At 45.9% G+C, this 12,402-nt stretch overlaps 1 protein-coding gene across 1 annotated transcript in view; it reads right to left on the bottom strand.

Annotated features, from left to right (window-relative positions):
* The window catches only part of OMA1 (OMA1 zinc metallopeptidase), a 56,849-nt gene extending 46,461 nt beyond the window's left edge, over nt 1–10,388 (bottom strand). Inside the window, exons 1-2 of the mRNA XM_044673894.1 lie at nt 10,358–10,388; nt 1,890–1,979 (exon numbers count right to left, since the gene is read on the bottom strand). The gene's annotated coding sequence lies outside the window, so the exon portion shown is untranslated. The remainder of the gene's footprint in view (nt 1–1,889; nt 1,980–10,357) is intronic.
* Nucleotides 10,389–12,402: the final 2,014 nt, after the last annotated feature.

Below are 12,402 nucleotides of genomic sequence, written 5' to 3'. Positions count from 1 at the left end.
GAAGGAAGGAAGGGTGGGAAGGAAGGTTGGGAAGGAAGGGAGGAAGGAAGGGAGGAAGGGAGGGAGGAAGGGAGGGAGGAAGAAATGGAAAGAGAGAGAGAGAGAAAGAAAGAAGCTGGGTGATACCCACAGGGAAATTAAAGGAACAGGGATGAAGTGACTTAGCAGCAATAAAATGGAGAATTTTGATTATATAAAATTGAAGAGTTTTTGTTCCAACAAAATCTGTGGTCAGAATTGGAAGGGAAAGTAAACTGAGTGGGGGGAAATGTTTGCCGGGAGTTTCTCTGATTGAGGTCTGATATTCAGATTCTCCAGGAAACAGAAAGGCAATGAAGCTATTTCCCCAATGGATAAATGGCCAAAGGATATGAGCAGGCAGCTCACAAAAAATGAAATATTACTGGTCAGTAACTAAATGAAAAAAAAAATGTTCTCAATCAGGAATAAGAATGCGATCCAATTAAAACAACTCTGCGTTTCCATCTCCTACTCATTAGATCAGCAAAGCTAACAAAACAAGGGAAGCCATGGATTGCTGGAGGGGCCAGGGCAGGGTGGGCCACTGATGTGCTGCTGGTAGGATGTCAAACTCTGACCAATTAATCAAACTATTCTGACAAAAAGTTGAGACTGTGCCTAAAAAAAAAAAATCGCTGGATTGAGAAAGTTACCGTCTGCCTCGGTCTTAAACCTCGCAGACTACTTATACACCAAAAGGACCAAAGAGAGATGGAGAAGACCTGCAGGAACGACACACGCAGCACCTCTTTTTTGTTGTAGCAAAGAACTAGAACAAAGCGGGTGTCCACTCTCTACCCAGGATAAGGCTAACCAAATTAGGGAATAGGAATGGGACGGAGCATCTCACACCATCAAAAGTGACAAGGAGAACAGATTCAGAGAAATCTAAGGGAACACAAGGGACTTCTGCCAGGTTAACTAAGCAGAACCAGGAGAAGAATGAATATAAACCTTGTAAAGGAAAACAATCTCGAAAGATTTACAGACTGATCAATGCAATGACCAATTAGACTGCAGAGGCCTGGCAATGAAGGAAGCTACAAGCTACCCCACTTCTGACAGAGGTGATGGAATAAAGGAGCCAGATGAGACAGATGTTCTCAAGCATATGGATTTATGGTGTCTGATTATACTAATTTGTTACACAACAGGACTTTTAGGGTTTTATTCTTGGGGAGCTGGGGAAGTGGGAGGAAGAAGCTGCTATTGATGTAAAAAATTAGAAAAGGATCATCAATGAAACATTTAGAAAAAATATACAAAAGAGAAAAAAAACTCAGAAGAAATGTATCCTGAGGGCAGTGCTGGAAATATTTTAAATCTTAATTTTCTAAAAAGCTATACAGAATAGAGGTTAATGGTGTCTTTTTCTGCTCTTTTCTAAGGAAAATTCATGCTTGTCAATATTTAAGAAAATAGAAAAAAGGCATAAAATAAACAAAAATGATCAATCCGTATATTCTTATGCTGAATGTCATCGAAATGTAATTCTTGAGAGCCTCCAAGGTGCTAAGCACTAGCTAGGAGGCAAAAGAAGCTTAAGCCACTCATAGCCCTGGCCCTCACAGACTTAAGAGTAAAATCTGGGGACAGCTCAGTAGCTCAGTGAATTGAGAGCCAGGCCTAGAGATGGGAAGTACTAGGTTCAAATCTGACCTCAGACATTTCCTAGCTAGGTGACCCTGGGCAAGTCACTTGACCCCCATTGCCTAGCCCTTACCACTCTTCTGCCTTGGAACTAATACACAGTATTGATTCTAAGACAGAAGGTAAGGGTTTAAAAAAAAGAGAGAGAGAGACAGAGAAACCCCAGAAGGCAGCTGTCCACTTCCAACCTTTCCCACCTCCAGGGTTCATACCAATACCTTCAGGAAGTGACTCTCTCGGAAGCTCCTCCACAGATCCCCGTCATCACTCCTCTAAACTGGAGCAGGCAGTTCTGTGGATTGCTCTGGCTGAAAGATAAGTGGAGACGACAAACGAGTCCCGTCAAGGTGGCAAAGTGGGCAGAATTCTTCAGACTCAGAGCTCACCACCACAGGATTCAGGGAAAAGGTCAGGGCTAATATTCCTGAAATTCTGCCACGTTCTCTGGCTGTGCACACCCCTCTGGATGGCTCCCTCTTAGCACAGATTCTCCAAACTTGCAGAGGAAGCATCAATTGGCGGCAGACTCATCTTCAACTCTATAGTGTGACCTCTCTCTGCCTCCAACCTTGCTGACCACCCATTCTCTGTCCCAATTTCATCAAACCATTGGTTTTGAGTCTCACCTATCTCTTTACAGATGATTCTCAGATTGATCCATCCAGCCCTAACCTCCATCTTTGCTTCATCTGCCCCCCTTATCTAGATGCATTCCCTCTTCCCATCTGCCTCTGAGAATCCTTGTTCCCTTCAAGCCTCTACCAATGATCCCATTCTATGTGAAGCCTATGCTGATCCCAGTGCCCTCCCTCAACACCATCTCATGTTTATTTGTAGAGATTCTGTACACACACACACACACACACACACACACACACACACTCCTCCCTTGCCTGGAAGCTCTTGAAGGCAGAACTGCTTCATTTTATCCTTTACACAGCCAGTGCCCGGCCCCAGAAGGTGCATAATAAGTTTCTGTTGACCAATTTAATCCCCAGCTTCTTCCTCTCTGCCTACAGCATGCCTGAGCATCATGCTCTGTTCCAGGAAAGAAAACAAACAGGCTTCTGTGGCCTCTGATGTCCAGTGATGTAGGAGGGCAAAAGTATGACATGACAGAAAAACTGGACCTTGAGTTAGAGAAAGAGAAATGAAATCATGTCTAAGCTGGCTCCTACTTCGCTTACTGGCTGTGTACAAACAACAAGTTCTTTTATCCTCAATTTGAACATTCTTCAGTTTGTTTATCTAGAAAATGGGGGTAATAACACGGGGCTTCTACTGCCCACCCTACCATGTTGTTGCAAGGGGAGTCTTTTGCTAAGTGCTAGGAGTTCTTATTCATTCCTTCTCCAACAAAGTTCTTGAAAAAAGTCTAACTTGGGGGACTCTGCTCAACAAATCTGCAGAGGCCTCAGGAGGAAACGTGCCGCCCACCTCCTGACAGAGGACATCTGTTTGGCTTGGTCAGATATGTTTCTAGCAGGGTTTTGTTTCTTGCTTTCTCAAGAGTGTCAGGGATAAGGAGAACAGGAACATAAGAAGGGAAGAAAGCAGATTGTTCTTTAAAATAAAAATGTCATTTTATTTTATTTTTTTATAACCCTCACCTACCTTCTTAGACTCAATGCTGGGTATGAGTTCCAAGGCAGAAGAGCGGTAAGGGCTAGGCAATGGGGATTAAGTGACTTGCCCAGGGACACACAGCTAGGAAGTGTCTGAGGTCATATTTGAACCCAGGACCTCCTGTCTCTGGGTCTGATTCTCAATCCACTGTCACCCAGCTTCCCCTCAAAAACCAAAGGAAATAAACATTTATTAGGTGCCTGTGATGTGCACTTAACAAGTATGATCTCATCTAGTTTTCACAACTACTCTATGAGAGGGGTGCTAGTACCATCCCCATTTTACAGATGAGGAAACTGAGACTGACAGAGGTTAAGTAACTTGCCCCAGGTCACACTGCTGGGAATGGTCTGCCTATGCAGGGCTCTACCCGCTGCACCAATTAGCTTCTCCAATGGTAGAAGAAACAGGGACAGCCTCAGTACAAAAGCAGAGGCAGAAGATGGAAAGTCATGTGTGGGAATCAGCAAGCTGAGTATCATCTCCATTTTCATCCTCTCCTTGTGACAAATGGGGAGACTGAGGCTCAGACAGGGAGCCTGACTTGCCCAAAGCCACAAAGCCAAGTGTCAAAGACAGCATCAAAGCCAAAACTTTCCTGACATGCAGGCCAGGCTGACATGTCCATTTTGCTAAACTGAGTCTTCCCCCTCTTTGTTTGGGATGGCTCACTGGATGAGGGAGAGAGAACATATTCATCAAAGATGACATAAAAATAAAAGACATTGGGGAAGTGTGGAGGCTCAGTGTCAAGACAGCCAGGCCTAGAGACGGGAGGTCCCAGGTTCAAATCTGGACACTTCCTAGCTGGGTGACCCTGGGCAAGTCACTTAACCTCCACTGCCTAGCCCTTACTGTTCTTCTATCTAAGAACCAATACTTAGTATCAATTCTTAGACAGAAGGTGAAGGTTTTAAAGATAAATAAATAAATAGATAGATAAATAAATAAAGGGCATCAATAAACTCTAAAAAGAAATATAAATCCATAAAATGCAGACTGGTCACATGGAGCAAACCAAGGACAACTGAGGGCTCCCCACAAGCACTGCTGGTTTCCCCAGATGATGGATCTCAACAGAGTCCAGCTGAGAAGTTAACAGACATTTCTAAGTGTTTTTCCCATAACAAGCAACTTAAGGAAATTGTCACTCAAATTTTAAATTTCTACTGTTGTCAACAGAATTAGCTATATCGCATTTCCATTAAAATTGAAGGCACAACTAATCACTCTCAGTTTCTTCAGCTGTAAAATGGCAGGCTTGGACTAGCTGATCTCAAGGGTCTCTCTCATCTCTAAATCTATGACCCTGGAGACCTCAGTGCTGGTCAAATGACTGGTCAAAAGACAAAGCCACCAACTGCCCCAACAATGACCTGGCTGGGCTGGGAAGCTGACTGGGAAAACAGATCCCTATTTCGATGGAAGGAGTATCCAGGAAAGCCCATGAGCCAGGCTCAGACTGGAGCAATGGGCCCTGCAGGCTGGACCCCAGGGAAGGGACTGTTCCATGCTTTGAAGCCCCCAAGGGACCCCAGCTCTGCTGTGGACTTCCAGTGCTGCTCTATGGCTGTGAGGCCTAAAGCATCACCATTTCTCAAGAACCAAAATCGTGGGTAACTCAAAGGGCTAACGGAGAGCTGCCTGATAGGCACTGAGAGGCCACAGCACTGCTGAAGGGGCCTTGGACATCTGGTCTGAAATATGGCTGTCCAAGGGCCAAGGTGAGGCACAGCCTTGTGCCGGCTAGGCAGAAGATTCCAGAACCTCAGAGAGATCCTTTGCTTGGCCCAGGACCTGGATGAGAATCACTGAGGAGGAAAGGAAGAGCCTCCTGGGGAAAATGTCACTGTGACCCCATGGGCCAAGCTTTGTGGGAAGTAGCAAGAATAAGGAAGAACAATAAAACTCCAGATTATTCTATTTCTCAAAAGGGTTCCAGGAAGACAAAAGAATGTCCCACCCTTGGGGAAGAGGAGCCCCAATTTCTCCAAGGACTCCCCCTACCCATCCATCCCAAAAAGCAGGCCTTCAGAGTCTGAAGCCCAAGACACGAAACAATGCTGTATTTGGAAATACGAAAAACTAAGTCTAAATCTGGCCTCAGACTCTCACTGGGTGTGAGATCCTAGTCAAGTCACTTAACTTTTCATGGGCTCAGCTTCCTCACCTGTAAAATGGGGATAAAAAGAGCACTTACTTCCCAGAATTTTTCTGAAAATTAGATAAATACTAGCTAGTAGCATCTACATCTCCTTTTCTTAAGGGAGGCATTTAAGTTCCTAATTCTGAATAACCATTATAATGTTATTTTAAAATTTGACTAATCTCCCACCTACAAGTTGCCACCTTCCCTTGAGAATCTAATCAAATCTTAACATGCCACCTTCTGGTTTCAATCTTTCAAATGAAGGGTCTCTCCACCACTTAGATTCCTGATATAACATGAAAAAAATTTTAAATTAAAAAAACCATAGTAACAGGAGGAGGCAAAGGGCAGGATTGGCAAATGATATAAATGCTGCACTTTCTCGGATCTCTCTAGTCAAAAACAATTTCTCCAGAACACTCACTTTTTTGTTTTACAAGCAATTACTAAACACTTACTGTGTTCTTGGCATTAGACTGTGTTCTCAGGATGCAAACTCAAAATCAAAACCATCCCTACTTTGGAGAAGCTTACATTCTATTGGGAAAAGGAGTAAGTATATGGAAAACGATCTAACGGAACCAAAATAACTTCTGAGGTCCGGGCATTAGGACAAAGACTTCTAAGCTGGGATCTATGAGTTCTGAGAGGGACTCAAGAACATGGATCAGAACCTCATTATGCTTTTATTTTCACTAACCTTGAATTCAAAGTGAACATTTCTCTCAATTCTTTTCAGAACATGATTCTGTGAAGGGGTCCAAAGGCTTCAGCAGACGGCCAAAGGGGTCCAGGACACAGCCAAAAGAACCCCTGCCAAAGGAGACGACACTTAAGCTGAGACTTCAAGGAAGCCGGGCATTCTAGCAGGCAGAGGTAGAGGGAGTGGGCATTCCGGGCACCAGGAACAGCGAGCTGGCCAGTTTAGCAGCCCAGTGAGGTGAATGAAGCCATCTTTTGTCACAAATGTGGAAGGTAGCCTGCAGTCAAACTGCAGAAGGCTTTAAAAGCCAAATGGAGGAGTTTAGAGGCAAGGAGTCCCTGGAGCTTCTTGCTGGAGGAAATGACTCGTAGTACTGTTCCTCCTTTTCCTTCCAACACTTGAATCTGCATCTCAGCAGCTAGCTACATCATCTTCCCAACTCTCCAAAGTTCCTAGAGGGCAAGAACCAAGCAGCCTCATGTTTCCCCTGTAGGTTATTGATTCTATGGGCCCCTTGCTTTATACGGAGGGGCATAATAAATGCCTGCTGAATGGCTGTGAGGTGGTCTGTCCATCAGTAGCCTGGGAAGACCACCTGTGACGCCTGCAGCCCACAAAGAGCAACGCCACTTCACAGCATTTATAATCTTTCATTTATTTGAGGAAGAACTTTATGGCTACAGAACCAAATACAAGATCACAAATACTGATAGCAAGATGTGAAGCTTTAGAAGCAAATCAAAGCCTCCATAAATGTACATCAAAGGAATTCTAGCAGGCTAACTAGCAAAGCCGATGAAACTGTAAGATTCTTTGTTAACGTAATCATTTTCGCTCATTAAATAAATGAATCTTTATGGTCTTTGAGAACATTTTACATCCTTCATTTCAAAATGAGTCCATCCAACACTGCCTGGAACTCACAGCTGAAGCCTCTAAGACAGGTTTAACAACTCTGCTGAAAGAGCCTGTCTCTTCTCCAGTTTCTATGGAAACAGCTGTCAGATTGGCAAAAATAGGCCAGTACTTTAAATAATCATTCCAGCAAAGTCCACCCACCACGGAGGGGCCCCAAACCGCCTTGGGCTGGTGGGCCTCAGACTGTCTGGCTGCTCTGAGAAGTGGCCTGGTCGGTGTTCTGCCCAGGAGGACTCCAGACACTCTCCTGCCTTTCTGGCCCCGGCTCCCAGAGGCTATTTTCATCCCCTTGGATGTCTGCTTGCTGATCAGGGAGGCTGCTGGCTGCTGTCCCACTGTGGCTCCATGGAACTGAGGCAGAATTTGAGATGGGAGATCAAAGGACTCAGAGACAGAGTGCTGAGGAGCAATTAAAAGGCTCTGAAGCAATGGAGGAGAGATTTTCATTTGATTTACCTTGGAAGCTTATGAATTGGCATTCAGATGTATTAAACACTGGTGGACTTAAGACAGGTTGTGTGGACTAAAAGGCCCTTTTGCAGGGCCTGAGAAGAAAGGAAGCTGTTTTTAGAAGGGGGGAAACACTGCTGAACACAGAGCTTCTTGGGGAAGGAGCTCAACCAGAAATAAACCCTCGGCCTCCTGAAGAAAGGCTGGCTGTGTGCGTGTTTGTGAGGGAGGGAGTGCACGCAAAGCACCTGTCCAGACCATAGCTAAGCTCACAGCTGGCAACTCCCCAGTGACCCCCAATGAAGAAGGACAAGCAGGAAGTCTGGGTTTTCTGCATCTATCCTGGCCAAGAGAGCATTTCTAAGCTTCAATTTCCTTGTCTGTAAATTAGAGCTAATAACACTTCTACCTCCTGCCTTATAAAGCTACCGTGAGGAAACTGCTTAGTGAACCTTCAGAGCCTAGAACTGTTAGTTCCCATCCCTCCTGCCTGGCTCCTCCTCTCCCAGCATTGCCCTTTTGGGCTCTTCCGAGCTTACTCTCCTCAATTTTGCCTCTTAGCTCTCCCCACAAATCCATCTCTTCTCTTCCCCCCATCCACCTGGGGCCCTCTCCTGCCTGACACACTCCCTCTACCTCCCAGGCTCCTCACAGAAGCTCAAATCAATATTAACAAGCAATGACTATGTGCCAGATCTTGTGCTGGGTGCAAGATTTAGAATCAGGAGACCCAAGTTCAAATTTAGATCTCCTACTTAACTATTCAGTAGCTAATGCCCTTCCCATTCTAAGGTCCATCTACTCTATACATAGTTTGTATATTTGTACACTTGCACTGGACTGCACACTTGTATGTTTTGTCTCTTCCATTAGAAGGGAAGTCCTTTCTCAGAGCACTTTGCATGTACTTTGTTTTTCTTCTTTGTATCTCCAGAACTTAACAAAAGTGCTGGCAAACAAATAGCATGTGATAAATGCTTGTTGAGGGGGACAGCTAGGTGGCTCAATGGATTGAGAACCAGGCCTGGAGACAGAAGATCTTGGGCTCAAATCAAATCTAGCCTGAGACACTCCCTAGCTATATGACCCTGGGCAAGTCACTCAACCACCATTGCCTACCCCTTACAGTTCTTATTATTGATTCTAAGATGGAAGATAAAGATTTTTAAATAAATAAAATAAACATTTGTTGATTGACTTACACCTCACCTGAGCCTTCCGACACCTTTTTAAGGTAGATACTCCAGACAGCATCCCCGTTTTACAGAGGTAAAAACTAAGGCTCAGTGATTTGTAAAAGTCACCATCTAGTGGAAGGGGAAAGTTAGGTGTGCCCCACTGGGGATACATCTGTGGACTACAAATCGGAGAAGAATTAATTCCTTTCCCCAACCTGCAATGCTCCCAGCCCTTCACCATCCCTCTACCCTTCCCAAACAAGTCCCCTCCTCTCCAGAGTCAGGTCAATTCAGCAAAGATTTAAGGATCTGGTTTAAACAAGGAGCACGTTCTACTGGAGTGACAGAACAGGTACCCAGAGAAGCTCTCACAAGGTATATAAAGCATCAAAGTAATTGGAGAGAGAGGGAGGTCTCTGGGAAGCCCTCCTGTAGGAGGTAATACCTCTACTGTGAAAGAAACTTGAGATTTTAAGAAGCAAGAGTTCTGGTGTCCTGAGCAAGAGGCCCTTACATTAATAATGTTTGAATTTCTGGTGAAGTCCAAGGTCTGGATCAGGAATCCTAGTTCTGTATAAAGATCAGCTATCCCATAAGGGATGGGGCCTGGACTTAAGGCCTCCATGATAAGGGGGCCTGGCAGGAGCAGAACCCTATACCTACAGCAGCACTAGCTGTCTTAAAATTTAAAAAAGGAGAAGCCACTGGCTGCCAGTCCCACAGCCAGGACCAACCCGGGGCTGCCTCCTGTGTTGAATCTATTGAGGTAGCGCAGTCACTGTTACAATCTTTCTGCAATCACTGTCACTGTTACTGTTACAATCTTTCTGCAATCACTGTCACTGTTACTGTTACAGTCTTTCTGCATTCGCTTGACATTCACTGCTACTGTCACTGTCTGCAATTGTGGTCATCATTGTTACTGTCTTTCTGCAATCCGGTCACTGTCATTGTTACTATCTGCAGTTGTGGTCACTGTTACTGTTACTATTACAATCTTTCTATGATTTGGGTCACTATTGCGGTTACAGTCTTTGGGCAAGGGCAGTCACTGTCACAGTTTCTGTTGCGGTAGTTCTGTGGCTACTGTTGCTACAATCTCATCTCTATCCACCGGGCTACAATGTTACTGTTGTTAGAGCCTGAGCTCCCCGGGAACAGACTTGGCGTCCACATGTTTGGCACACAGATGGGGCAACATAAATGTTCGGGGACTGGTCACGTTCTTATTAGAGGATCATAAACCACAGATTTGGTGCTGAAGGGGCCCTCCAGAGTCCATCTAGTCCAAACCTCTCCGTTATACAAAGAAGATGACTTGCCCCAGGTCACATTGGATGGAAACACGTGACAAGTGGCATTCGAACACAGGTTTTGACTCCTATCTCAGCTAGTCAAAACCTAAGCGGCCTCCGTAGGGCACTAGCCCAGCGGAAAGTCTGAGTTGAGGCCCCGCCCCTGACTACAAGCCCTGCCCCAGTGGCCCCGCCCCGCCAGAGCCCCGGATAGAGGAAGGGTTCAGCTTTCTTTCTGGTCCCGCTACACACGTGCCCCTCCCCTTCCCCGGCCAGAACTCACCCACCCTCGTCCCTCGAGCCCCCACCAGGACCCCCGGCCCCCAGGCTTAGAAGGGAGACCTCAGGTGTCGCCCCAAGTACTGACCCCGACGTCCCCTCAGCCCCAGGCGGCAGCAATGTACAGGCTCCAGACGCATGCGCAAACCCACCCACCGCAGTGCCCCGGCCGGCGGCCTCTAGGCCCTAGGCGCTGGCCCCACCCATCCATTTCCGGTCCCCCTGAGGGGTCCCGCCCCACTTCCTGCCCACTGTTCCGTCTCTCCCCCTTCCTGCTCCCGCCTCCCCGCCGGCACGCGCAGGCGCAAGATCCCGCCTGGAGGAGGAGCCTTCCAAGGCTGGGCGCCCCTCACGGGAGGGGGCGGGGAGAGAAAGGCAGGGAGGCGGGGCTGCCGCGGCGCTCTGGCGGCCCCTGGCGGCGGGAGATGGCGGCGGCGGCCTTGAAGGGCTGAAGAGCGCTGTGACCCCGGACCCCGGGTCCAGGATATCCCCGCCACAGGGGTGAAGTGATGGGTAGCAGGAGCTATCGTCTACACGTACCAATTCCTAGGGAAGAGACTGAGCCCCGGGGTGCACGGGTCCCCGTGGCTGCCCTGGTGTCCCCAGCGCCCAACCCTGGTCCTGGCATACAGCAGGAGCCTACTAAATGCTTGTTGAAAACCCGAGTTCAAATTTAGCCTCAGATACTTCCTAGCTGAACCTGTCTGCCCCAGTCTCCTCACCTGAAAAATGAGGATAATAATGGCCTTACCTCCCAATAGTTAGTGAATATGAATGAAATTTTATTCATATGGAGCAATCTTTCATTCATCACCCAGCATTCAGCATATTTCTTGGCACATAGAAAATAAGTAATAGTTTTCATTCATTCACTAGATACAAAGTTGAGATAAAAAGGACCCATGCTTGAGGCGGCTTATAAGAGTCACTTGAGTATAAAGACTAAGAGAAATAATTTGACCCCTGCCCTATTTGAGTAGACCCCTGCCCATTTTTAATCAAGGGTTTTATCCCTATTCAATCAGTTTAATGTGATTCCATGGGGAGGTAGATTCTTTTCTCTTATGTTAAATTTTAACTTGTCAACATGACTTGCAAGATTATAGAGAGAAATATAAAAGTTTAATTTTAGGTTTTATGCTAAATATATGATAGTTATAAAGTAATATTATAGTCACTGAATTTAAAATATTATAGTTAAGTCAAAATGACTTTTAGCAGCTTTATTTACAAAAAGATGGAAAGAGCGAAAGTGGAAAAATGTAGCTAAGGAGACAGATTTTAACAAGCCTACCAGCCCTTCTTCTGAGCAGCCAGGCTCAGCCCCACAGGGGCTTCCCCACATCCCTTGTCCCCATGTGGATTTCCCAGTAATCCTCAGCCAGAAGTCCTGGTGGTGTCTTCAGCCAGAGTTCCACTCACCCAGCAAGCCTACATAGGATCAAAGGAAAAGGTATCCTCCAAGCCAAGGCAGGGAACTCCAGAACCAATCTCTTCTCTCCAAATGGCAGGAAAGGAATGAATGCTAGACCATGTTGGTCTCTTTTTATAACCTTTTTTTTTCCTACATCACTTCTTGTCACTTCTCCTTCACAGAAACCAATGTCAGTCTTTCAATTTGTCTAGCACTGGGGGCCTGGGGGGTGTCACACTGCAGGGGTAGTGGCCTGTGGAGTTGTCACTCATTTTTAAACCCTTACCTTCTGTCTTAGAATCAATATTGTGTATTGGTTCTAAGGCAGAAGAGCAGTAAGGGCTAGGCAATGGGGGTGAAGTGATTTTCCCATCTGAGGTCACATTTGAACCCAGGACCTCCCATCTCTAGGCCTAGCTCTCAATCCACTGAGCTACCCAGCTCCCCCCATGTCACTTACTCTTATAAGTGACTTATGAACTCTAATACTTTTTTATATTTTTATTTTTATTTTTAATATTTCCCCATAGTTAACCCCCCAATTCCCCTTAGCTTACACACAATGCCACCGGGTTTTACATGTATCATTGATTAAGACCTAATTTCGTATTATTGATAGTTGGACTAGAGTTATCGTTTAGTGTCTACATCCCCAATAATATCCCCATCAGCCCATGTGTTCAAGCAGTTGTTTTTCTTCTGTGTTTCTCCTCCCACAG

The sequence above is a fragment of the Gracilinanus agilis genome, chromosome 4 (assembly GCF_016433145.1).
Source record: "Gracilinanus agilis isolate LMUSP501 chromosome 4, AgileGrace, whole genome shotgun sequence".
NCBI classification, from domain to species: Eukaryota; Metazoa; Chordata; class Mammalia; order Didelphimorphia; family Didelphidae; genus Gracilinanus; species Gracilinanus agilis.
Note: the sequence above shows the minus strand (reverse complement) of the source record. Positions and strands in the feature narration are given on the sequence as shown.